The following is a 23,116-nucleotide window of genomic DNA, read 5'->3' as shown; positions in this document are numbered from 1 at the left end:
ACGTCTCCTGGGTAACTTCATCATAGCTCTTAATACTCTCTTTCTGTCTCCAGGAGATATAATTGAAGAATTGTACACGTACTAGGCTACTTTCAAAACCCTTTGCTGCACTGATATTTTTCCCTCCATTTTTCTTTTTTTTTTTTTTTTTTGCTGGAAGTTCCGTCAATACCCGCCAACCTTTAAGAGACATCATGCAGCCAGGCCTTTCGGCTTGTGGCCACACCATCCTGAACGCGCCCGATCTCGTCAGATCTCGGAAGCTAAACGGGGCAGGACCTGGTCAGTACATGAATGTGAGACCTCCTGGAAATACCTGGTGCTGCAAGCTTTTACGTCTCCTGGGTAACTTTATCGTAGCTCTTAATACTCTCTATCTGTCTGGAGGAGATATAATTGAAGTATTGTACACGTACCCAGCTACTGTCAACATCCTTTGCTGCACTGATATTTTTCCATCCATTTTTCTTTTTTTTTTTTTTTTTTTTTTTTTTTTTTTGCTGGAAGTTCCGTCAAAACCCGCCAGCCTTTAAGAGACATCATGCAACCAGGCCTCTCAGTTTGCGGACACACAGTCCTGAACGCGCCCGATCTCGGAAGATCTCGGAAACTAAATGGGGCAGGACCTGGTCAGTACTTGGATGGGAGATCTTCTGGAAATACCAGGTGCTGCCAGCTTTTTACGTCTCCTGGGGAACTTCATCGTAGCTCTTAATACTCTCTTTCTGTCTGGAGAATATATAATTGAAGAATTGTACACGTACCCGGCTACTTTCAACACCCTTTGCTGCACTGGTATTTTTCCCTCTATTTTTCTTTTTTTTTTTTTGCTGGCAGTTTCGTCGATACCCGCCAGCCTTTAAGAGACATCATGCAGCCAGGCATCTCGGCTTGCGGCCACACCATCCTGAACGCGCCCGATCTCATCAGATCTCGGAAGCTAAACGGGGCAGGACCTGGTCAGTACTTGATTGTGAGACCTCCTGGAAATACCTAGTGCTGCAAGCTTATACGTCTCCTGGGTAACTTTATCGTAGCTCTTTATACTCTCTATCTGTCTGGAGGAGATATAATTGAAGTATTGTACACGTACCCGGCTACTTTCAACACCCTTTGCTGCACTGATATTTTTACCACCATTTCTCTTTTTTTTTATTTGCTGGATGTTCCGTCAAAACCCGCCAACCATTAATAGACATCATGCAGCCAGGCCTCTTGGCTTGCAGCCACACCGTCCTGAACGCCCCCGATCTCATCAGATCTTGGAATTTAAACGGGGCAGGGCCTGGTCAGTACTTGGATGGGTGACCTCCTGGAAATGCCAGGTGCTGCCAGCATTTTACGTCTCCTGGGTAACTTCATCGTAGCTCTTAATACTCTCTTTCTGTCTGGAGGAGATATAATTGAAGAATTGTACACGTACCCGGCTACTTTCAACACCCTTTGCTGCACTGGTATTTTTCCCACTATTTTTCTTTTTTTTTTTTTGCTGGCAGTTCCGTCGATACCCGCCAGCCTTTAAGAGACATCATGCAGCCAGGCATCTTGGCTTGTGGCCACACCGTCCTGAATGCGCCCGATCTCGTCAGATCTCGGAAGCTAAACGGGGCAGGACCTGGTCAGTACATGAATGAGAGACCTCCTGGAAATAACTAGTGCTGCAAGCTTTTACGTCTCCTGGGTAACTTTATCGTAGCTCTTAATACTCTCTCTCTGTCTGGAGGAGATATAATTGAAGTATTGTACACGTATCCAGCTACTGTCAACACCCTTTGCTGCACTGATATTTTTCCATCCATTTTTCTTTTTTTTTTTTTTTTTTTTTTTTTTTTTTTGCTGGAAGTTCCGTCAATACCCGCCAGCCTTTAAGAGACATCATGCAGCCAGGCCTCTTGGCTTGCGGCCACACCGTCCTGAACGCGCCCGATCTCGTCAGATCTCGGAAGGTAAAAAGGGGCAGGGCCTGGTCAGTACTTGGATGGGTGACCTCCTAGAAATATCAGGTGCTGCAAGCTTTTTACGTCTCCTGGGTAACTTCATCGTAGCTCTTAATACTCTCTTTCTGTCTGCAGGAGATATAATTGAAGAATTGTACACGTACCTGGCTACTTTCAACACCCTTTGCTGCACTGGTATTTCTCCCTCCATTTCTCTTTTTTTTTTTGCTGGATGTTCCGTCAAAACCCGCCAACCATTAAGAGACATCATGCAGCCAGGCCTCTCGGCTTCCGGCCACACCGTCCTGAACGCGCCCGATCTCTTAAGATCTCGGAAGCTAAACGGGGCAGGACCTGGTCAGTACTTGGATGGGAGACCTCCTGGAAATACCTGGTGCTGCAAGCTTTTACGTCTCCTGGGTAACTTTATCGTAGCTCTTAATTCTCTCTTTCTGTCCGGAGGAGATATAATTGAAGAATTGTACACGTACCCGGCTACTTTCAACACCCTTTGCTGCACTGATATTTTTCCCTCCATTTTTCTTTTTTTTTTTTTTTTTGCTGGATGTTCCGTCAAAACCCGCCAACCATTAAGAGACATCATGCAGCCCGGCCTCTTGGCTTGCAGCCACACCGTCCTGAACGCCCCCGATCTCATCAGATCTTGGAATTTAAACGGGGCAGGGCCTGGTCAGTACTTGGATGGCTGACCTCCTGGAAATGCCAGGTGCTGCAAGCTTTTTACGTCTCCTGGGTAACTTTATCGTAGCTCTTAATACTCTCTATCTGTCTGGAGGAGATATAATTGAAGTATTGTACACGTACCCAGCTACTGTCAACATCCTTTGCTGCACTGATATTTTTCCATCCATTTTTCTTTTTTTTTTTTTTTTTTTTTTTTTTTTGCTGGAAGTTCCGTCAATACCCGCCAACCTTTAAGAGACATCATGCAGCCAGGCCTCTCGGCTTCCGGCCACACCGTCCTGAACGCGCCCGATCTCGTCAGATCTCGGAAGCCAAACGGGGCAGGGCCTGGTCAGTACTTGGATGGGTTTCCTCCTGGAAATACCTGGTGCTGCAAGCTTTTCAAGTCTCCTGGGTAACTTCATCGTAGCTCTTAATACTCTCTTTCTGTCTCCAGGAGATATAATTGAAGAATTGTACACGTACCCGGCTACTTTCAACACTCTGTGCTGCACTGGTATATTTCCCTCTATTTTTCTTTTTTTTTTTTGCTGGCAGTTCCGTCAATTCCCGCCAACCTTTAAGAGACATCATGCAGCCAGGCCTCTCGGCTTCCGGCCACACCGTCCTGAACGCGACCGATCTCTTAAGATCTCGGAAGCTAAACGGAGCAGGACCTGGTCAGTACTTGGATGGGAGACCTCCTGGAAATACCTGGTGCTGCAAGCTTTTACGTCTCCTGGGTAACTTTATCGTAGCTCTTAATTCTCTCTTTCTGTCTGGAGGAGATATAATTGAAGAATTGTACACGTACCCGGCTACTTTCAACACCCTTTGCTGCACTGATATTTTTCCCTCCATTTTTCTATTTTTTTTTTTTTTTTTTTTGCTGGAAATTCCGTCAATACTTGCCAGCCTTTAAGAGACGTCATGCAGCCAGGTCTCTTGGCTTGCGGCCACACCGTCCTGAACGCGCCTGATCTCATCATATCTCGGAAGCTAAACGGGGCAGGGTCTGGTCAGTACTTCGTTGGGTGACCTCCTGGAAATACCAGGTGCTGCAAGCTTTTTACGTCTCCTGGGTAACTTCATCGTTGCTCTTAATACTCTCTTTCAGTCTGGAGGAGATATTATTGAAGAATTGTACACGTACCCGGCTACTTTCAACAGCCTTTGCTGCACTGATATTTTTCCCTCCATTTTTCTTTTTTTTTTTTTTTTTTTGCTGGAAGTTCCGTCAATACCCACCAGCCTAAAGAGACATCATGCAGCCGGGCCTCTTGGCTTTCGGCCACACTGTCCTGAACGCGCACGATATCGTCAGATCTCTGAAGCTAAACGGGGCAGGGCCTGGTCAGTACTTAGATGGGAGACCTCCTGGAAATACCTGGTGCTGCAAGCTTTTTACGTCTCCTGTGAAACTTCATCGTAGCTCTTAATACTCTCTATCTGTCTGGAGGAGATATAATTGAAGTATTGTACACGTACCCGGCTACTTTCAACACCCTTTCCTGCACTGATATTTTTCCCTCCATTTTCCTTTTATTTTTGTTTTTTTTTTGCTGGAAGTTCCGTCAATACCCGCCAGCCTTTAAGAGACATCATGCAGCCAGGCCTCTTGGCTTGCGGCCACACCGTCCTGAACGCACCCGATCTCGTCAGATCTCGGAAGGTAAAAAGGGGCAGGGCCTGGTCAGTACTTGGATGGGTGACCTCCTAGAAATATCAGGTGCTGCAAGCTTTTTACGTCTCCTGGGTAACTTCATCGTAGCTCTTAATACTCTCTTTCTGTCTGCAGGAGATATAATTGAAGAATTGTACACGTACCTGGCTACTTTCAACACCCTTTGCTGCACTGGTATTTCTCCCTCCATTTCTCTTTTTTTTTTTGTTGGATGTTCCGTCAAAACCCGCCAACCATTAAGAGACATCATGCAGCCCGGCCTCTTGGCTTGCAGCCACACCGTCCTGAACGCCCCCGATCTCATCAGATCTTGGAGTTTAAACGGGGCAGGGCCTGGTCAGTACTTGGATGGGTGACCTCCTGGAAATGCCAGGTGCTGCAAGCTTTTTACGTCTCCTGGGTAACTTCATCGTAGCTCTTAATACTCTCTATCTGTCTGGAGGAGATATAATTGAAGACTTGTACACGTACCCGGCTACTGTCAACACCCTTTGCTGCACTGATATTTTTCCATCCATTTTTCTTTTTTTTTTTTTTTGCTGGAAGTTCCGTCAATACCCGCCAACCTTTAAGAGACATCATGCAGCCAGGCCTCTCGGCTTGTGGCCACACCGTCCTGAATGCGCCCGATCTCGTCAGATCTCGGAAGCTAAACGGGGCAGGGCCTGGTCAGTACTTGGATGGGAGACCTCCTAGAAATACCAGGTGCTGCAAGCTTTTTACGTCACCTGGGTAACTTCATCATAGCTCTTAATACTCTCTTTCTGTCTGGAGGAGATATAATTCAAGTATTGTACACGTACCCGGCTACTTTCAACACCCTTTGCTGCACTGGTATTTCTCCCTCCATTTCTCTTTTTTTTTTTTGCTGGCAGTTCCGTCAATACCTGCCAGCCTTTAAGAGACATCATGCAGCCAGGATCTCGGCTTGCGGCCACACCATCCTGAACGCGCCCGATCTCGTCAGATCTCGGAAACTGAATGGGGCAGGGCCTGGTCAGTACTTGCATGGGAGACCTCCTGGAAATACCAGGTGCTGCAAGCTTTTTACGTCTGCTGGGTAAGTTTATCGTAGCTCTTAATACTCTCTTTCTGTCTGGAGGAGATGTAATTGAAGTATTGTACACATACCCGGTTACTTTCAACACCCATTGCTGCACTGATATTTTTCCCTCCATTTTTCTTTTTCTTTATTATTATTTCTGGAAGTTCCGTCAATATCCGCCAGCCTTTAAGAGACATCATGCAACCAGGCCTCTCGGCTTGCGGACACACAGTCCTGAACGCGCCCGATCTCGGAAGATCTCGGAAACTAAACGGGACAGGACCTGGTCAGTACTTGGATGGGAGATCGTCTGGAAATACCAGGTGCTGCCAGCTTTTTACGTGTCCTGGGGAACTTCATCGTAGCTCTTAATACTCTCTTTCTGTCTCCAGGAGATATAATTGAAGAATTGTACACGTACCCGGCTACTTACAACACCCTTTGCTGCACTGGTATTTTTCCCTTTATTTTTCTTTTTTTTTTTTGCTGGCAGTTCCGTCAATACCCGCCAGCCTTTAAGAGACATCATGCAGCCAGGCATCTCGGCTTGCGGCCACACCGTCCTGAATGCGCCCGATCTCGTCAGATCTCGGAAGCTAAACGGGGCAGGGCCTGGTCAGTACTTGGATGGGAGACCTCCTAGAAATACCAGGTGCTGCAAGCTTTTTACGTCACCTGGGTAACTTCATCATAGCTCTTAATACTCTCTTTCTGTCTGGAGGAGATATAATTCAAGTATTGTACACGTACCCGGCTACTTTCAACACCCTTTGCTGCACTGGTATTTCTCCCTCCATTTCTCTTTTTTTTTTTTGCTGGCAGTTCCGTCAATACCTGCCAGCCTTTAAGAGACATCATGCAGCCAGGATCTCGGCTTGCGGCCACACCATCCTGAACGCGCCCGATCTCGTCAGATCTCGGAAACTGAATGGGGCAGGGCCTGGTCAGTACTTGCATGGGAGACCTCCTGGAAATACCAGGTGCTGCAAGCTTTTTACGTCTGCTGGGTAAGTTTATCGTAGCTCTTAATACTCTCTTTCTGTCTGGAGGAGATGTAATTGAAGTATTGTACACATACCCGGTTACTTTCAACACCCATTGCTGCACTGATATTTTTCCCTCCATTTTTCTTTTTCTTTATTATTATTTCTGGAAGTTCCGTCAATATCCGCCAGCCTTTAAGAGACATCATGCAACCAGGCCTCTCGGCTTGCGGACACACAGTCCTGAACGCGCCCGATCTCGGAAGATCTCGGAAACTAAACGGGACAGGACCTGGTCAGTACTTGGATGGGAGATCGTCTGGAAATACCAGGTGCTGCCAGCTTTTTACGTGTCCTGGGGAACTTCATCGTAGCTCTTAATACTCTCTTTCTGTCTCCAGGAGATATAATTGAAGAATTGTACACGTACCCGGCTACTTACAACACCCTTTGCTGCACTGGTATTTTTCCCTTTATTTTTCTTTTTTTTTTTTGCTGGCAGTTCCGTCAATACCCGCCAGCCTTTAAGAGACATCATGCAGCCAGGCATCTCGGCTTGCGGCCACACCATCCTGAACGTGCCCGATCTCGTCAGATCTCGGAAGCTAAACGGGGCAGGACCTGGTCAGTACTTGATTGTGAGACCTCCTGGAAATACCTAGTGCTGCAAGCTTTTACGTCTCCTGGGTAACTTTATCGTTGCTCTTTATAGTCTCTATCTGTCTGGAGGAGATATAATTGAAGTATTGTACACGTACCCGGCTACTTTCAACACCCATTGCTGCACTGATATTTTTCCCTCCATTTTTCTTTTTCATTTTATTTTTTTATTTTTTTTTGCTGGAAGTTCCGTCAATACCCGCCAGCCATTAAGAGACATCATGCAGCCAGGCCTCTTGGCTTGCGAGCACACAGTCCTGAACGCGCCCGATCTCGGAACATCTCGGAAACTAAACGGGGCAGGACCTGGTCAGTACTTGGATGGGAGATCTTCTGGAAATACCAGGTGCTGCCAGCTTTTTACGTCTCCTGGGGAACTTCATCGTAGCTCTTAATACTCTCTTTCTGTCTGGAGAATATATAATTGAAGAATTGTACACGTACCCAGCTACTTTCTACACCCCTTGCTGCACTGGTATTTTTCCCTCTATTTTTCTTTTTTTTTTTTGCTGGCAGTTCCGTCGATACCCGCCAGCCTTTAAGAGACATCATGCAGCCAGGCATCTCGGCTTGCGGCCACACCATCCTGAACGCGCCCGATCTCGTCAGATCTCGGAAACTGAATGGGGCAGGGCCTGGTCAGTACTTGGATGGGAGACCTCCTGGAAATACCAGGTGCTGCAAGCTTTTTACGTCTGCAGGGTAAGTTTATCGTAGCTCTTAATACTCTCTTTCTGTCTGGAGGAGATATAATTGAAGTATTGTACACGTACCCGGCTACTTTCAACACCCATTGCTGCACTGATATTTTTCCCTCCATTTTTCTTTTTCTTTATAAATTTTTCTGGAAGTTCCGTCAATATCCGCCAGCCTTTAAGAGACATCATGCAGCAAGGCCTCTTGGCTTGCGGCCACACCGTCCTGAACGCGCCCGATCTCGTCAGATCTCGGAATTTAAACGGGGCAGGGCCTGGTCAGTACTTTTATGGGTGACCTTCTGGAAATACGAGGTGCTGCAAACTTTTAACGTCTCCTGGGTATCTTCATCGTAGCTCTTAATTCTCTCTTTCTGTCTGGAGGAGATATAATTGAAGAATTGTACACGTACCCGGCTACTTTCAACAGCCTTTGCTGCACTGATATTTTTCCCTCCATTTTTCTTTTTTTTTTTTTTTTTTTGATGGAAGTTCCATCAATACCCGCCAGCCTTTAAGAGACATCATGCAGCCAGGCCTCTTGGCTTGCGGCCACATTGTCCTGAACGCGCCTGATCTCGTCAGATCTCGGAAGCTAAACGGGGCAGGGCCTGATCAGTACTTGGATGGGAGACCTCCAGGAAATACCTGGTGCTGCAAGCTTTTTACGTCTCCTGGGTAACTTCATCGTAGCTCTTAATACTCTCTATCTGTCTGGAGGTGTTATAATTGAGGAATTGTACACGTACCCGGCTACATTCAACAGCCTTTGCTGCACTGGTATTTTTCCCTCTATTTTTCTTTTATTTATTTGCTGGCAGTTCCGTCAATACCCGCCAGCCTTTAAGAGACATCATGCAGCCAGGCGTCTTGGCTTGCGGCCACACCATCCTGAACGCGCCCGATCTCGTCAGATCTCGGAAGCTAAACGGGGCAGGACCTGGTCAGTACTTGAATGTGAGACCTCCTGGAAATACCTGGTGCTGCAAGCTTTTACGTCTCCTGGGTAACTTTATCGTAGCTCTTAATACTCTCTTTCTGTCTGGAGGAGATATAATTGAAGTATTGTACACGTACCCGGCTACTTTCAACACCCTTTGCTGCACTGGTATTTCTCCCTCCATTTCTCTTTTTTTTTTTTGCTGGCAGTTCCGTCAATACCCGACAGCCTTTAAGAGACATCATGCAGCCAGGATCTCGGCTTGCGGCCACACCATCCTGAACGCGCCCGATTTCGTCAGATCTCGGAAACTGAATGGGGCAGGGCCTGGTCAGTACTTGGATGGGAGACCTCCTGGAAATACCAGGTGCTGCAAGCTTTTTACGTCTGCTGGGTAAGTTTATCGTAGCTCTTAATACTCTCTTTCTGTCTGGAGGAGATATAATTGAAGAGTTGTACACGTACCCGGCTACTTTCAACAGCCTTAGCTGCACTGATATTTTTCCCTCCATTTCTCTTTTTTTTTTTTGCTGGATGTTCCGTCACAACCCGCCAACCATTAAGAGACATCATGCAGCCAGGCCTCTCGGCTTGCAGCCACACCGTCCTGAACGCCCCCGATCTCATCAGATCTTGGAATTTAAACGGGGCAGGGCCTGGTCAGTACTTGGATGGGTGACATCCTAGAAATGCCAGGTGCTGCAAGCTTTTTACGTCTCCTGGGTAACTTCATCGTAGCTCTTAATACTCTCTTTCTGTCTGGAGGTGTTATAATTGAGGAATTGTACATGAACCCGGCTACTCTCAACAGCCTTTGCTGCACTGGTATTTTTCCCTCTATTTTTCTTTTTGTTTTTGCTGGCAGTTCCGTCAATACCCGCCAGCCTTTAAGAGACATCATGCAGCCAGGCGTCTCGGCTTGCGTCCACACCATCCTGAACGCGACCGATCTCGTCAGATCTCGGAAGCTAAACGGGGCAGGACCTGGTCAGTACTTGAATGTGAGACCTCCTGGAAATACCTGGTGCTGCAAGCTTTTACAACTCCTGGGTAACTTCATCGTAACTCTTAATACTCTCTATCTGTCTGGAGGTGTTATAATTGAGGAATTGTACACGTACCCGGCTACATTCAACAGCCTTTGCTGCACTGGTATTTTTCCCTCTATTTTTCTTTTATTTATTTGCTGGCCGTTCCGTCGATACCCGCCAGCCTTTAAGAGACATCATGCAGCCAGGCATCTCGGCTTGCGGCCACACCATCCTGAACGCGCCCGATCTCGTCAGATCTCGGAAGCTAAACGGGGCAGGACCTGGTCAGTACTTGATTGTGAGACCTCCTGGAAATACCTAGTGCTGCAAGCTTTTACGTCTCCTGGGTAACTTTATCGTAGCTCTTAATACTCTCTTTCTGTCTGGAGGAGATATAATTGAAGAATTGTACACGTACCCGGCTACTTTCAACACCCTTTGCTGCACTGGTATTTTTCCCTCTATTTTTCTTTTTTTTTTTTGCTGGCAGTTCCGTCGATACCCGCCAGCCTTTAAGAGACATCATGCAGCCAGGCATCTCGGCTTGCGGCCACACCATCCTGAACGCGCCCGATCTCGTCAGATCTCGGAAACTGAATGGGGCAGGGCCTGGTCAGTACTTGGATGGGAGACCTCCTGGAAATACCAGGTGCTGCAAGCTTTTTACGTCTGCTGGGTAAGTTTATCGTAGCTCTTAATACTCTCTTTCTGTCTGGAGGAGATATAATTGAAGTATTGTACACGTACCCGGCTACTTTCAACACCCATTGCTGCACTGATATTTTTCCCTCCATTTTTCTTTTTCTTTATTATTTTTTCTGGAAGTTCCGTCAATATCCGCCAGCCTTTAAGAGACATCATGCAGCAAGGCCTCTTGGCCTGCGGCCACACCGTCCTGAACGCGCCCGATCTCGTCAGATCTCGGAATTTAAACGGGGCAGGGCCTGGTCAGTACTTTTATGGGTGACCTTCTGGAAATACGAGGTGCTGCAAACTTTTAACGTCTCCTGGGTATCTTCATCGTAGCTCTTAATTCTCTCTTTCTGTCTGGAGGAGATATAATTGAAGAATTGTACACGTACCCGGCTACTTTCAACAGCCTTTGCTGCACTGATATTTTTCCCTCCATTTTTCTTTTTTTTTTTTTTTTTTTTGATGGAAGTTCCATCAATACCCGCCAGCCTTTAAGAGACATCATGCAGCCAGGCCTCTTGGCTTGCGGCCACATTGTCCTGAACGCGCCTGATCTCGTCAGATCTCGGAAGCTAAACGGGGCAGGGCCTGATCAGTACTTGGATGGGAGACCTCCAGGAAATACCTGGTGCTGCAAGCTTTTTACGTCTCCTGGGTAACTTCATCGTAGCTCTTAATACTCTCTATCTGTCTGGAGGTGTAATAATTGAGGAATTGTACACGTACCCGGCTACATTCAACAGCCTTTGCTGCACTGGTATTTTTCCCTCTATTTTTCTTTTATTTATTTGCTGGCAGTTCCGTCAATACCCGCCAGCCTTTAAGAGACATCATGCAGCCAGGCGTCTTGGCTTGCGGCCACACCATCCTGAACGCGCCCGATCTCGTCAGATCTCGGAAGCTAAACGGGGCAGGACCTGGTCAGTACTTGAATGTGAGACCTCCTGGAAATACCTGGTGCTGCAAGCTTTTACGTCTCCTGGGTAACTTTATCGTAGCTCTTAATACTCTCTTTCTGTCTGGAGGAGATATAATTGAAGTATTGTACACGTACCCGGCTACTTTCAACACCCTTTGCTGCACTGGTATTTCTCCCTCCATTTCTCTTTTTTTTTTTTGCTGGCAGTTCCGTCAATACCCGACAGCCTTTAAGAGACATCATGCAGCCAGGATCTCGGCTTGCGGCCACACCATCCTGAACGCGCCCGATCTCGTCAGATCTCGGAAACTGAATGGGGCAGGGCCTGGTCAGTACTTGGATGGAAGACCTCCTGGAAATACCAGGTGCTGCAAGCTTTTTACGTCTGCTGGGTAAGTTTATCGTAGCTCTTAATACTCTCTTTCTGTCTGGAGGAGATATAATTGAAGTATTGTACACGTACCCGGCTACTTTCAACACCCATTGCTGCACTGATATTTTTCCCTCCATTTTTCTTTTTCTTTATTATTATTTCTGGAAGTTCCGTCAATATCCGTCAGCCTTTAAGAGACATCATGCAACGAGGCCTCTTGGCTTGCGGACACACAGTCCTGAACGCGCCCGATCTCGGAAGATCTCGGAAACTAAACGGGGCAGGACCTGGTCAGTACTTGGATGGGAGATCTTCTGGAAATACCAGGTGCTGCCAGCTTTTTACGTGTCCTGGGGAACTTCATCGTAGCTCTTAATACTCTCTTTCTGTCTCCAGGAGATATAATTGAAGAATTGTACACGTACCCGGCTACTTACAACACCCTTTGCTGCACTGGTATTTTTCCCTTTATTTTTCTTTTTTTTTTTTGCTGGCAGTTCCGTCAATACCCGCCAGCCTTTAAGAGACATCATGCAGCCAGGCATCTCGGCTTGCGGCCACACCATCCTGAACGCGCCCGATCTCGTCAGATCTCGGAAGCTAAACGGGGCAGGACCTGGTCAGTACTTGATTGTGAGACCTCCTGGAAATACCTAGTGCTGCAAGCTTTTACGTCTCCTGGGTAACTTTATCGTTGCTCTTTATACTCTCTATCTGTCTGGAGGAGATATAATTGAAGTATTGTACACGTACCCGTCTACTTTCAACACCCTTTGCTGCACTGATATTTTTCCCTCCATTTTTCTTTTTCATTTTATTTTTTTATTTTTTTTTGCTGGAAGTTCCGTCAATACCCGCCAGCCATTAAGAGACATCATGCAGCCAGGCCTCTTGGCTTGCGAGCACACAGTCCTGAACGCGCCCGATCTCGGAAGATCTCGGAAACTAAACGGGGCAGGACCTGGTCAGTACTTGGATGGGAGATCTTCTGGAAATACCAGGTGCTGCCAGCTTTTTACGTCTCCTGGGGAACTTCATCGTAGCTCTTAATACTCTCTTTCTGTCTAGAGAATATATAATTGAGGAATTGTACATGTACCCGGCTACTCTCAACAGCCTTTGCTGCACTGGTATTTTTCACTCTATTTTTCTTTTTTTTTTTGCTGGCAGTTCCGTCAATACCCGCCAGCCTTTAAGAGACATCATGCAGCCAGACATCTCGGCTTGCGGCCACACCATCCTGAACGCGACCGATCTCGTCAGATCTCGGAAGCTAAACGGGGCAGGACCTGGTCAGTACTTGAATGTGAGACCTCCTGGAAATACCTGGTGCTGCAAGCTTTTACAACTCCTGGGTAACTTCATCGTAGCTCTTAATACTCTCTATCTGTCTGGAAGAGATATAATTGAAGTATTGTACACGTACCCAGCTACTGTCAACACCCTTTGCTGCACTGATATTTTTCCATCCATTTTTCTTTTTTTTTTTTTTTGCTGGAAGTTCCGCCAATACCCGCCAACCTTTAAGAGACATCATGCAGCCAGGCCTCTCGGCTTGTGGCCACACCATCCTGAATGCGCCCGATCTCGTCAGATCTCGGAAGCTAAACGGGGCAGGGCCTGGTCAGTACTTGGATGGGAGACCTCCTAGAAATACCAGGTGCTGCAAGCTTTTTACGTCACCTGGTTAACTTCATCGTAGCTCTTAATACTCTCTTTCTGTCTGGAGGAGATATAATTCAAGTATTGAACACGTACCCGGCTACTTTCAACACCCTTTGCTGCACTGGTATTTCTCCCTCCATTTCTCTTTTTTTTTTTTGCTGGCAGTTCCGTCAATACCCGCCAGCCTTTAAGAGACATCATGCAGCCAGGATCTCGGCTTGCGGCCACACCATCCTGAACGCGCCCGATCTCGTCAGATCTCGGAAACTGAATGGGGCAGGGCCTGGTCAGTACTTGCATGGGAGACCTCCTGGAAATACCAGGTGCTGCAAGCTTTTTACGTCTGCTGGGTAAGTTTATCGTAGCTCTTAATACTCTCTTTCTGTCTGGAGGAGATGTAATTGAAGTATTGTACACATACCCGGTTACTTTCAACACCCATTGCTGCACTGATATTTTTCCCTCCATTTTTCTTTTTCTTTATTATTATTTCTGGAAGTTCCGTCAATATCCGCCAGCCTTTAAGAGACATCATGCAACCAGGCCTCTCGGCTTGCGGACACACAGTCCTGAACGCGCCCGATCTCGGAAGATCTCGGAAACTAAACGGGACAGGACCTGGTCAGTACTTGGATGGGAGATCGTCTGGAAATACCAGGTGCTGCCAGCTTTTTACGTGTCCTGGGGAACTTCATCATAGCTCTTAATTCTCTCTTTCTGTCTGGAGGAGATATAATTGAAGAATTGTACACGTACCCGGCTACTTTCAACAGCCTTTGCTGCACTGGTATTTTTCCCTCTATTTTTCTTTTATTTATTTGCTGGCCGTTCCGTCGATACCCGCCAGCCTTTAAGAGACATCATGCAGCCAGGCATCTCGGCTTGCGGCCACACCATCCTGAACGCGCCCGATCTCGTCAGATCTCGGAAGCTAAACGGGGCAGGACCTGGTCAGTACTTGATTGTGAGACCTCCTGGAAATACCTAGTGCTGCAAGCTTTTACGTCTCCTGGGTAACTTTATCGTAGATCTTAATACTCTCTTTCTGTCTGGAGGAGATATAATTGAAGAATTGTACACGTACCCGGCTACTTTCAACACCCTTTGCTGCACTGGTATTTTTCCCTCTATTTTTCTTTTTTTTTTTTGCTGGCAGTTCCGTCGATACCCGCCAGCCTTTAAGAGACATCATGCAGCCAGGCATCTCGGCTTGCGGCCACACCATCCTGAACGCGCCCGATCTCGTCAGATCTCGGAAACTGAATGGGGCAGGGCCTGGTCAGTACTTGGATGGGAGACCTCCTGGAAATACCAGGTGCTGCAAGCTTTTTACGTCTGCTGGGTAAGTTTATCGTAGCTCTTAATACTCTCTTTCTGTCTGGAGGAGATATAATTGAAGTATTGTACACGTACCCGGCTACTTTCAACACCCATTGCTGCACTGATATTTTTCCCTCCATTTTTCTTTTTCTTTATTATTTTTTCTGGAAGTTCCGTCAATATCCGCCAGCCTTTAAGAGACATCATGCAGCAAGGCCTCTTGGCTTGCGGCCACACCGTCCTGAACGCGCCCGATCTCGTCAGATCTCGGAATTTATACGGGGCAGGGCCTGGTCAGTACTTTTATGGGTGACCTTCTGGAAATACGAGGTGCTGCAAACTTTTAACGTCTCCTGGGTATCTTCATCGTAGCTCTTAATTCTCTCTTTCTGTCTGGAGGAGATATAATTGAAGAATTGTACACGTACCCGGCTACTTTCAACAGCCTTTGCTGCACTGATATTTTTCCCTCCATTTTTCTTTTTTTTTTTTTTTTTTTTTGATGGAAGTTCCATCAATACCCGCCAGCCTTTAAGAGACATCATGCAGCCAGGCCTCTTGGCTTGCGGCCACATTGTCCTGAACGCGCCTGATCTCGTCAGATCTCGGAAGCTAAACGGGGCAGGGCCTGATCAGTACTTGGATGGGAGACCTCCAGGAAATACCTGGTGCTGCAAGCTTTTTACGTCTCCTGGGTAACTTCATCGTAGCTCTTAATACTCTCTATCTGTCTGGAGGTGTTATAATTGAGGAATTGTACACGTACCCGGCTACATTCAACAGCCTTTGCTGCACTGGTATTTTTCCCTCTATTTTTCTTTTATTTATTTGCTGGCAGTTCCGTCAATACCCGCCAGCCTTTAAGAGACATCATGCAGCCAGGCGTCTTGGCTTGCGGCCACACCATCCTGAACGCGCCCGATCTCGTCAGATCTCGGAAGCTAAACGGGGCAGGACCTGGTCAGTACTTGAATGTGAGACCTCCTGGAAATACCTGGTGCTGCAAGCTTTTACGTCTCCTGGGTAACTTTATCGTAGCTCTTAATACTCTCTTTCTGTCTGGAGGAGATATAATTGAAGTATTGTACACGTACCCGGCTACTTTCAACACCCTTTGCTGCACTGGTATTTCTCCCTCCATTTCTCTTTTTTTTTTTTGCTGGCAGTTCCGTCAATACCCGACAGCCTTTAAGAGACATCATGCAGCCAGGATCTCGGCTTGCGGCCACACCATCCTGAACGCGCCCGATCTCGTCAGATCTCGGAAACTGAATGGGGCAGGGCCTGGTCAGTACTTGGATGGAAGACCTCCTGGAAATACCAGGTGCTGCAAGCTTTTTACGTCTGCTGGGTAAGTTTATCGTAGCTCTTAATACTCTCTTTCTGTCTGGAGGAGATATAATTGAAGTATTGTACACGTACCCGGCTACTTTCAACACCCATTGCTGCACTGATATTTTTCCCTCCATTTTTCTTTTTCTTTATTATTATTTCTGGAAGTTCCGTCAATATCCGCCAGCCTTTAAGAGACATCATGCAACGAGGCCTCTTGGCTTGCGGACACACAGTCCTGAACGCGCCCGATCTCGGAAGATCTCGGAAACTAAACGGGGCAGGACCTGGTCAGTACTTGGATGGGAGATCTTCTGGAAATACCAGGTGCTGCCAGCTTTTTACGTGTCCTGGGGAACTTCATCGTAGCTCTTAATACTCTCTTTCTGTCTCCAGGAGATATAATTGAAGAATTGTACACGTACCCGGCTACTTACAACACCCTTTGCTGCACTGGTATTTTTCCCTTTATTTTTCTTTTTTTTTTTTGCTGGCAGTTCCGTCAATACCCGCCAGCCTTTAAGAGACATCATGCAGCCAGGCATCTCGGCTTGCGGCCACACCATCCTGAACGCGCCCGATCTCGTCAGATCTCGGAAGCTAAACGGGGCAGGACCTGGTCAGTACTTGATTGTGAGACCTCCTGGAAATACCTAGTGCTGCAAGCTTTTATGTCTCCTGGGTAACTTTATCGTTGCTCTTTATACTCTCTATCTGTCTGGAGGAGATATAATTGAAGTATTGTACACGTACCCGTCTACTTTCAACACCCTTTGCTGCACTGATATTTTTCCCTCCATTTTTCTTTTTCATTTTATTTTTTTATTTTTTTTTGCTGGAAGTTCCGTCAATACCCGCCAGCCTTTAAGAGATATCATGCAGCCAGGCTTTTTGGCTTGCGGCCACACCGTCCTGAACGCGCCCGATCTTGTCAGATCTATGAAGCAAAACGTGGCAGGACCTGGTCAGTATTTGGATTGGTGACCTCCTGGAAAAACTAGGTACTGCAAGCTTTTTACGTCTCCTGGGTAACTTCATCGTAGCTCTTAATACTCTTACTTAATACCAGCAGCCACTTAGCAGGTGTAGCAATAGAAGCTCAGCCTGGGGAGACTGGATTTAGCATTTCCTCTCCATTTTGATAACTATCCATAATCATTTCTGCAAAATACTTCTATGATACCTATGTATGTTTTTTACTTGTACTATATTATACTATCAAGTATCAGTGTACACATACAATGTGACCTGTTACATTAACACAGAGGCCACGGAAGGCCAGATCACTAATAGCCACTGTCCCCTGATATTACACTTTTTTACAATCACTTTGGCACTCATTTCAGAACCTTGATGTCATTTTTCAAAACTCTAGACACTAAACTCACACCCGATGATCAAAATGCACATTTTTCAAAACTCTAACACTTTTTTACAATTGCTTGGATACAATACACATCAACCTCAGATCATTTGTTCATTGAACTAAAATGACACAACTTAACATCAAAGTATTACCATTTCAAAATGCAATTCACACATTACATCTGAGATCACTGTCTATTCATTTCATTACAAAGATCTAACTATCAATTGATACAGCTGCTCAAAATGATAAGTGACTGTTGCATTACTCTTAATGCATAGTTTTATGGAAACTGACAAACAGTATTCCATGTTTCGATCATGAAAGTTTCAGGATAATGAGATCCATTGACATCAATAAACGAGGAGCATGAACCAGTTGGACTACATTATCTATGGATGTAATATTTCATCATCATTCATCATCATGTAGCACTTTTCCACACCATGTTTGCAGTGTGGAAGGAAAGTTAGAAATTTTTTCTCTAATACCTGTTTTTCTCTCTTGTATACTTAAGAAAGATAAGGTCAAGCTAGAAGGTCAGGCCAGAAGGTAGTTTGATTTCTGTTTGTTATTTACGATGAGAATCTAGGAGACAATGTCAAACAGTATGATTGAAGTGCCTGCTCCCTAATCCATGTGTTGATCTATGAACTCTGTCCTATAATGATATAAATTCTGCTTAGCTAACTTTTAAGATAACATAGTAATGACTTTCTGATTATAACCAGCTCTTTGATTTTTGTGTATAAAAGCTCTGACTGTTAAAATGAAGGCAGAGCGACTTTGGGATCTACTTGAGTCACTGTTCCTCTCCACGCTGCGTGTATTAAAGGCATTGCAACTAACGCTCCAACCTGGTTGAAGATGATTGTTCTTCCACATCAGATTTGACATTACTGTATGTATGCAGGCCCTTGTAATTGCTTTTCCAATACTGCCAACTGGTTATTGATGATTGATTTCACATTGTGGTACGAGTATCGAGTGAAATGAGTGCTATCCACCCCAGCAACACAGTGATAACATGGAGCCGGCAAGTCATCCAGGTCACAATAGAGGTCAAGCAGTGGGAGGAGGAAGACGTGGTGGTCAAAGGAATGGAAGGGGACATGCACCCCTTCTGAGAGGTGGTCGTGGGCCTCGTCATAGAGGAGGGCTTAGGCCTCACCAGAGAGGCAGCCATGGGCCTCATTTGAGAGTTGTTGGGGGAACGTGGTAGAGGACAAGGCCACGGACCAGACAGCGGCAGCAACAGCAAATAGTGTCCAGTGAAATCCGAGAAATAGTTGTAGAGCATGTTGTAAATCATGGCATGACCATGACTGAGGCAGCTACAATGATTCAATCAAACCTCAGAATCAACTCAGGATCAACTGTGGCCTCAATCATCAGAAATTTCCGTACTGAGAAGCGGCAAGTCTTCAGCATGCACTAAACATTAGGCTACTCTCAATTGTCAAATGACTGTATACTGCATACCAATGTGTAGCACAGAGTATAGTGTGCCTTTTGAAAGAAATGCAGACAGAGTGAAGCAGCTGATGACTGAGTATGTTCAGGTATGTTCAGTTTCAAGATGCCTCTTGTGAAAAATGGTTGTGAGAACCTGAACCTGAACACAGGGCTGATGGAAATTTAGAAGTACAGTAATCAATCCTTTGTTTTGCTTTTTACACTAAGCCAGGTGAGGAACACTGCAGTTGACATTTTACTGTAGTTTTGTTCTTTTTTGTAGCTAATTATTGTTGCATGGATTCAAAGAAACCTATGGTGTGATTTGATTGTATTGCATCAATACATTTCAGATTTTGTTCAATGATTCCACTGTGTCTGTAGTATTCTCTCTACTAGTCCTTTTACAGTGATGTATTTATGTGTAGTACCATAATGAAACATGTATCACATATTTTGTACTACAATATTTAATGATTGTACGAACAACTACACAGTGAAACTATCGGTATCTTCTGTGTTACTATGTTACTATGGTATTTCATGATAAATTAGTTATTTGAACCAACAAGTCTGCAAGTGCAAGGTTTCTTTAAAGATATGAAAGGCTGTCCAATGTTCAAAACATTGTATTGTGCAGTGTTACAAGTGATGACCGTTTTGAGTTTTGTGTCTAGAGTTTTGAAAAATGACATCAAGGTTCTGAAATGAGTGACAAAGTGATTGTAAAAAACTGTATATTCATCCTATTTAATGTGCTCTTTTAAAATGTACTTTTCTTTTTTATGTTGCCATTTCTGTTCTACCAATGTTTCAGTTGTTAGCCAAAGATTGACAGAGTACATCTCATACACACAGGCCAGACAGCAAGGATTTCTTTTTGAAATTCAATTACAAATGCTGCATGAATTCATCAATACGATTAGAGCTCCTGAAAACTCACTTTACAGCATCTCATTAGCAGTGAAAAGAAACCAAGAAAGTTGGGACAGTCGACTATTTACTACTATGTAACATCACCTTTTCTTTTAATAACACTTATTAAGCACTTGGGCACTGAAGACACCACTTGGTTAAGATTAGCAAGCGGGATTTTCCCCCATTCATCCATTATGCATTTCCTCAGCTGCGCAACTGCACAGGGCCTTCGTTGTCTTAATTTGCACTTCATAGTGCGCCACACATTCTCAATTCGGAGACAGGTCAGGACTGCAGGCAGGCCTTGCTAGCACCCGCACTCTCTGCCTACGCAACCATGCGCTTGAAATCTGGGCAGAATGTGGTTTGGCGTTATCCTGCTGAAAAATGCAGGGACGTCCCTGGAAAAGATGATGTCTGGATGGCAGCATATGTTGCTCCAAAATGTGTACATCTCTTTCTGCAAAAATGGTGCCCTCACAGATGTGCGAGTTACATGACAGACAGACACTCATACACACTGTCACACCCACACACACACACACACTTTCACAGACAGACACATGCACACACACTCACTTTCACACAGAGACAGACACACAAACACAGAGACAGACACACACACTTACAGACACACACACACACACTCACTTTCACACAGAGACACACAAACACATACACTTTCACACAGACACACACACACATACATACATACATATATAAGGAAAAGAAACAATACATTTAAAAATCACAAAAAGATGTAATAAAGTACAGAAAATCTAAATGTAATAAAATGTGATCTTTAATACACACAAATATGTATGGCTGGTCGGATGCGTCTTGGACTCGGGTTCCTCTTCATTACGTATAATGCTTTTGCCTTTTGCTATAGCTTTCCGTGGAGGGGATCGTGGGTGAGTTTGTACCATTCTTGGGAGGCTCTGCCTTGTTGGGGCGGAGCTGTGATCCAGGTGAACAGCAGATCGGACATAGGTGGGCATGTGGGCGGAGGAGGAAGGCCGGTCAAGCAAATAAGCTTGCTAAGGTACGCAGCAGCAGCAAGCAGCCCCACCATCCAGTCAGCCAGCCAGTCTGGCTGGCAGTGACTGAGTGGTTGACAGACGGCAAGCAACGGAATGTACGTGCTCTGTGATGTCATAGGAGTCACCTGAGAGAGATGTTTGTGATGTCATCGCTGAGCTGGCTGGCTCTGTGTGTCTTGCTGGCTGTGTGTGTGTGTGTGAGAGAGAGAGAGACTTTTTGACTTTTATCAGACTTCATTGCCTGTTTGCAACACGCAATAATTCATACAAAAGAAAATAAATAAATAAATAAAAAATAGTGTTCCCCTTTGTTTGTCTCCCCCCAACAAGCATTAACTCCGCCACTGATCTGTACACTTTTAAAGAAAGCAACCCAATACACACAACAAAACAACCATCAAATACTAAACCCTATAAATGAATTACATAATAAAAACCAACTCCCCGTCATACAATTCACAAAGGGCATCATTAATACACCAGACCTGTTCAAAACTCTCCAAATCATTCATCAGCCTGTAATAGTTAAACTCTAGTCTGACTCTGCACTTGACCAGCATGGCAAACACTCTCACTGCATCCTCACTGCCCTCCCCACACACTCTGTTCTTCCTAGTCTTATAGACGGCCATTTTAGCCTGGCCCAGCAAGAAGTTTACCAGCTGGTCCACATGTTTGGTCTTTCTGGTGTATCGCGCCCCTAAAATAAAAACCTTTGTGTTAAAAATCAGGTTAAGATCAGTAAAAAGACGAGTTAAAAGACTAAAAATGGGTGACAACCGAGAGCAAGTGCTGAAACAGTGAAACACGGTCTCTCTCTGAGCACAGAATGGGCAGGCGTCGGACACAGCAGGGTTAAGAACAGTAATAAAAGAATTGACAGCAATAATGGTGTGTAACACCCTCCACTGCAGATTGCCAGCTCTCTTATTGAGGGGGGCTTGTACAGGCTTCTCCAGGCGGGCGCAGTGTCTTCCCCCAGCCCCAGCCTGTAAAGTAATTTTAGGAATCACAAAGAAACAGTTGAAAGTGCTAAATAAGTATTTTGATGCACTATATTAATTTAGGAAATTTACATGTTGTTTTTCATCAGCTTCTGTATCTGATGGCTCCACATCACTGGCTGGATTGACAGCAACGACACTCTAAAAAAAGAAGTGTTAAGTTTGAGCATTCAGGACTTGTTTTGAAGATCCTGAATATCACTGGTCCACAATTTATCTGTGAAACTATGGGTTAATCTCCATATACAAAATACTTTTCACACACACTTTAAATTTACAACTAAATTTACATGTTGATGTCTTTCGTCAGCTTCTGTATTTGATGGCTCAATATAACTGGTTGCATTAACAGCAACGGCACACTACAAGAAAATAACATTATATTTAAACATTCAGGACTGGTTTAGCATCACCTCGAATATCCCTAGCCCTTGAGGTCGATTGTTATTGTGGTCTTCAAGACCAGTGCTTCTCAACCTTAGTCCTGGAGGAGGCCCACTGTCTGCTGATTTTCATTACAACAACATTGTAGGTTATATCAGTGACTGTGGTCCTAAAGTACCCCTATGCCTGCTGTTTTTTTTTCCAGTTGAGCTCTTAATTACCTAATTGGCTTAACTGAAGCCATTTAACCCTTTTCCCAGGTCTTTGGTTGTTGATGAGTTACAAAGAGCTGGATTGTGGCCCGCCATGACTGGAAGTGAAGAACACTCACTCTAGGCCTTTAACTTAATGTTCATATGTAGGGGCCTATCCATCTGATTTGTTTTTGCACATTTATTAACAGAAAAATTGATGGTACGTGAAATCATCTGAGCTGAAAAATATAATGTTCCACCAATAATAAAATAAATGTATTAATTACAATTATAGAGATAATAGAATGTTCACAGATTATTAGTTCAGAAAACAAAATATTTTTTTATATCTTAAATAGAATTAACACTCAAATCAGTTGTAGGGTAAACAAGGTCTATGTTTTGGATTTGATTTTATAATTATACATGTATGGCTGCATGAAGCTTACCTGAGAATCTGATATTTTAGTAACTTTGTTGCTTCTTGTTGGGTAGTCCACGTTTGCCGCCGTTCTTTTTCTGTAAATGTAAATCAAAAGGCAATAATTACATACTGTAATTAAAATACAAAAAGTATAAACATTGTATTATTATTTTTGTATCCTGTTTCTCCATCTCGATGCTGTTCTTTTTGGAATAGCATATCTAGGTTTACTTAAATACTGTTTATAAGATTGTAAACTCATCATCCAAATTTCTTCATTTGCCAAACTTTATGTAGTGCGCTTGCAGTTTCAGAAGAAGAAAAAAAACTGTAACAGATGGGATATGTAGTACTTTATACTCGAGTG

At 44.9% G+C, this 23,116-nt stretch overlaps 4 non-coding genes and 44 pseudogenes across 4 annotated transcripts; all 48 read left to right on the top strand.

Annotated features, from left to right (window-relative positions):
• Positions 1-212: 212 nt before the first annotated feature.
• Positions 213-331, top strand: LOC136736409 (uncharacterized; annotated as a pseudogene).
• A 558-nt stretch (positions 332-889) lies between these two features.
• Positions 890-1,008, top strand: LOC136736383 (uncharacterized; annotated as a pseudogene).
• Positions 1,009-1,218: 210 nt separating this feature from the next.
• Positions 1,219-1,337, top strand: LOC136736340 (uncharacterized; annotated as a pseudogene).
• A 211-nt stretch (positions 1,338-1,548) lies between these two features.
• Positions 1,549-1,667, top strand: LOC136736567 (uncharacterized; annotated as a pseudogene).
• A 228-nt stretch (positions 1,668-1,895) lies between these two features.
• Positions 1,896-2,015, top strand: LOC136736381 (uncharacterized; annotated as a pseudogene).
• A 209-nt stretch (positions 2,016-2,224) lies between these two features.
• Positions 2,225-2,343, top strand: LOC136736300 (uncharacterized; annotated as a pseudogene).
• A 214-nt stretch (positions 2,344-2,557) lies between these two features.
• LOC136736335 (uncharacterized) lies at positions 2,558-2,676 on the top strand (annotated as a pseudogene).
• Positions 2,677-2,902: 226 nt separating this feature from the next.
• LOC136736301 (uncharacterized) lies at positions 2,903-3,021 on the top strand (annotated as a pseudogene).
• A 210-nt stretch (positions 3,022-3,231) lies between these two features.
• On the top strand, positions 3,232-3,350 carry LOC136736509 (uncharacterized; annotated as a pseudogene).
• A 219-nt stretch (positions 3,351-3,569) lies between these two features.
• On the top strand, positions 3,570-3,688 carry LOC136736365 (uncharacterized; annotated as a pseudogene).
• A 216-nt stretch (positions 3,689-3,904) lies between these two features.
• Positions 3,905-4,023, top strand: LOC136736628 (uncharacterized; annotated as a pseudogene).
• A 219-nt stretch (positions 4,024-4,242) lies between these two features.
• Positions 4,243-4,362, top strand: LOC136736334 (uncharacterized; annotated as a pseudogene).
• Positions 4,363-4,571: 209 nt separating this feature from the next.
• LOC136736329 (uncharacterized) lies at positions 4,572-4,690 on the top strand (annotated as a pseudogene).
• Positions 4,691-4,903: 213 nt separating this feature from the next.
• LOC136736114 (5S ribosomal RNA) lies at positions 4,904-5,022 on the top strand. The gene has a single exon (XR_010811553.1). It is a non-coding gene; the product is annotated as a 5S ribosomal RNA (ribosomal RNA).
• Positions 5,023-5,231: 209 nt separating this feature from the next.
• On the top strand, positions 5,232-5,350 carry LOC136736386 (uncharacterized; annotated as a pseudogene).
• Positions 5,351-5,566: 216 nt separating this feature from the next.
• LOC136736083 (uncharacterized) lies at positions 5,567-5,685 on the top strand (annotated as a pseudogene).
• A 210-nt stretch (positions 5,686-5,895) lies between these two features.
• On the top strand, positions 5,896-6,014 carry LOC136736343 (5S ribosomal RNA). The gene has a single exon (XR_010811661.1). It is a non-coding gene; the product is annotated as a 5S ribosomal RNA (ribosomal RNA).
• Positions 6,015-6,223: 209 nt separating this feature from the next.
• On the top strand, positions 6,224-6,342 carry LOC136736385 (uncharacterized; annotated as a pseudogene).
• Positions 6,343-6,558: 216 nt separating this feature from the next.
• LOC136736082 (uncharacterized) lies at positions 6,559-6,677 on the top strand (annotated as a pseudogene).
• Positions 6,678-6,887: 210 nt separating this feature from the next.
• Positions 6,888-7,006, top strand: LOC136736472 (uncharacterized; annotated as a pseudogene).
• A 555-nt stretch (positions 7,007-7,561) lies between these two features.
• LOC136736312 (uncharacterized) lies at positions 7,562-7,680 on the top strand (annotated as a pseudogene).
• A 216-nt stretch (positions 7,681-7,896) lies between these two features.
• LOC136736441 (uncharacterized) lies at positions 7,897-8,015 on the top strand (annotated as a pseudogene).
• Positions 8,016-8,232: 217 nt separating this feature from the next.
• Positions 8,233-8,351, top strand: LOC136736294 (uncharacterized; annotated as a pseudogene).
• Positions 8,352-8,561: 210 nt separating this feature from the next.
• On the top strand, positions 8,562-8,680 carry LOC136736249 (uncharacterized; annotated as a pseudogene).
• Positions 8,681-8,888: 208 nt separating this feature from the next.
• Positions 8,889-9,007, top strand: LOC136736390 (uncharacterized; annotated as a pseudogene).
• Positions 9,008-9,217: 210 nt separating this feature from the next.
• LOC136736471 (uncharacterized) lies at positions 9,218-9,336 on the top strand (annotated as a pseudogene).
• Positions 9,337-9,545: 209 nt separating this feature from the next.
• Positions 9,546-9,664, top strand: LOC136736486 (uncharacterized; annotated as a pseudogene).
• A 209-nt stretch (positions 9,665-9,873) lies between these two features.
• On the top strand, positions 9,874-9,992 carry LOC136736437 (uncharacterized; annotated as a pseudogene).
• A 209-nt stretch (positions 9,993-10,201) lies between these two features.
• On the top strand, positions 10,202-10,320 carry LOC136736311 (uncharacterized; annotated as a pseudogene).
• Positions 10,321-10,536: 216 nt separating this feature from the next.
• LOC136736510 (uncharacterized) lies at positions 10,537-10,655 on the top strand (annotated as a pseudogene).
• A 218-nt stretch (positions 10,656-10,873) lies between these two features.
• Positions 10,874-10,992, top strand: LOC136736293 (uncharacterized; annotated as a pseudogene).
• Positions 10,993-11,202: 210 nt separating this feature from the next.
• LOC136736247 (uncharacterized) lies at positions 11,203-11,321 on the top strand (annotated as a pseudogene).
• A 208-nt stretch (positions 11,322-11,529) lies between these two features.
• On the top strand, positions 11,530-11,648 carry LOC136736403 (uncharacterized; annotated as a pseudogene).
• A 216-nt stretch (positions 11,649-11,864) lies between these two features.
• LOC136736089 (uncharacterized) lies at positions 11,865-11,983 on the top strand (annotated as a pseudogene).
• Positions 11,984-12,193: 210 nt separating this feature from the next.
• Positions 12,194-12,312, top strand: LOC136736436 (uncharacterized; annotated as a pseudogene).
• Positions 12,313-12,866: 554 nt separating this feature from the next.
• On the top strand, positions 12,867-12,985 carry LOC136736373 (uncharacterized; annotated as a pseudogene).
• Positions 12,986-13,197: 212 nt separating this feature from the next.
• On the top strand, positions 13,198-13,316 carry LOC136736088 (5S ribosomal RNA). Its single transcript, XR_010811536.1, has one exon. It is a non-coding gene; the product is annotated as a 5S ribosomal RNA (ribosomal RNA).
• A 209-nt stretch (positions 13,317-13,525) lies between these two features.
• Positions 13,526-13,644, top strand: LOC136736384 (uncharacterized; annotated as a pseudogene).
• Positions 13,645-13,860: 216 nt separating this feature from the next.
• Positions 13,861-13,979, top strand: LOC136736081 (uncharacterized; annotated as a pseudogene).
• A 210-nt stretch (positions 13,980-14,189) lies between these two features.
• Positions 14,190-14,308, top strand: LOC136736435 (uncharacterized; annotated as a pseudogene).
• Positions 14,309-14,517: 209 nt separating this feature from the next.
• On the top strand, positions 14,518-14,636 carry LOC136736310 (uncharacterized; annotated as a pseudogene).
• Positions 14,637-14,852: 216 nt separating this feature from the next.
• LOC136736562 (uncharacterized) lies at positions 14,853-14,971 on the top strand (annotated as a pseudogene).
• A 219-nt stretch (positions 14,972-15,190) lies between these two features.
• LOC136736292 (uncharacterized) lies at positions 15,191-15,309 on the top strand (annotated as a pseudogene).
• Positions 15,310-15,519: 210 nt separating this feature from the next.
• Positions 15,520-15,638, top strand: LOC136736246 (uncharacterized; annotated as a pseudogene).
• Positions 15,639-15,846: 208 nt separating this feature from the next.
• Positions 15,847-15,965, top strand: LOC136736402 (uncharacterized; annotated as a pseudogene).
• A 216-nt stretch (positions 15,966-16,181) lies between these two features.
• LOC136736087 (uncharacterized) lies at positions 16,182-16,300 on the top strand (annotated as a pseudogene).
• Positions 16,301-16,510: 210 nt separating this feature from the next.
• LOC136736433 (uncharacterized) lies at positions 16,511-16,629 on the top strand (annotated as a pseudogene).
• Positions 16,630-20,542: 3,913 nt separating this feature from the next.
• On the top strand, positions 20,543-20,657 carry LOC136736110 (U5 spliceosomal RNA). The gene has a single exon (XR_010811549.1). It is a non-coding gene; the product is annotated as a U5 spliceosomal RNA (small nuclear RNA).
• Positions 20,658-23,116: the final 2,459 nt, after the last annotated feature.

This window comes from Amia ocellicauda, unplaced genomic scaffold, assembly GCF_036373705.1.
Source record: "Amia ocellicauda isolate fAmiCal2 unplaced genomic scaffold, fAmiCal2.hap1 HAP1_SCAFFOLD_46, whole genome shotgun sequence".
Classification (NCBI taxonomy): domain Eukaryota; kingdom Metazoa; phylum Chordata; class Actinopteri; order Amiiformes; family Amiidae; genus Amia; species Amia ocellicauda.
The sequence above is the reverse complement of the archived record's forward strand: the minus strand, read 5'-3'. Positions and strand labels throughout refer to the sequence as shown.